Source organism: Zingiber officinale, chromosome 11B (assembly GCF_018446385.1).
Source record: "Zingiber officinale cultivar Zhangliang chromosome 11B, Zo_v1.1, whole genome shotgun sequence".
Taxonomy (NCBI): Eukaryota; Viridiplantae; Streptophyta; class Magnoliopsida; order Zingiberales; family Zingiberaceae; genus Zingiber; species Zingiber officinale.
The window spans coordinates 85184900-85185687 of record NC_056007.1 but is presented as its reverse complement, the minus strand read 5'-3'; the positions used below and the strand labels follow the sequence as shown (position 1 = coordinate 85185687).

The following is a 788-nucleotide window of genomic DNA, read 5'->3' as shown; positions in this document are numbered from 1 at the left end:
TGAATACATGCTTCCCAAACTGGGAATGTATTTGATTACAAATTCAAATAAATATTCAAGGATTGCGAGAGGATTAAATTTGTGTTGAATTTTATCATCTTAAATTGCCATTTGTTTTGATGATTCGTTGATTGTTTAAGTTAATTAGCTGCATGTTTGTTCTGATAGAGTAAAGAAAACTTCGCATGTGTTTCGACCTGAAAGTGTCAAGTAGATGAAATTTAATTTTTTTCTTAAATGTTCTCATGATTTGGAAATCTTGCACGATAGCAGTAGAATGAAATGAAAAATTAAAATAAAATAAAATTGAATTGTTGTTTAAAACGTGGACGGCAGGATTCGAACCTGCGCGGGCAAAGCCCACATGATTTCTAGTCATGCCCGATAACCACTCCGGCACGTCCACTCTACAGTCTAAGTTTTTAAAATATTTTACTAATTCTTTAACATTTGATTACTCGTTGAAACCAATATTTAGTTCAACGCAATTTACATTTAGAAAATTGACTGTGATATTGAATTCATGATTTCTATTAAATGTTAAATATCATAATTGCTAAATTAAAGTATAACATTATTTACTAGTTTATATAAGAATATGCCAGATTTATGTTGCTGCTGTAATCTGTAATAATAAGATAAAACAAATAGATCAATCTTATAAAATTATAAAGCAGTAAAAGATAAAACAGACATTCAAACTATTGATGATGAAAAAATCATAAATCATGATTGATCATGTCTTAAATATGTGAAGTGGTGTGTTGGTTCCGATAAACGATGATCTT

General features: G+C 29.1%; 1 non-coding gene across 1 annotated transcript; it reads right to left on the bottom strand.

The window, feature by feature from the left end:
* Window positions 1-324: 324 nt before the first annotated feature.
* On the bottom strand, window positions 325-406 carry TRNAS-AGA. Its single transcript has one exon. It is a non-coding gene; the product is annotated as a tRNA-Ser (tRNA).
* Between the last annotated feature and the right edge of the window lie 382 nt (window positions 407-788).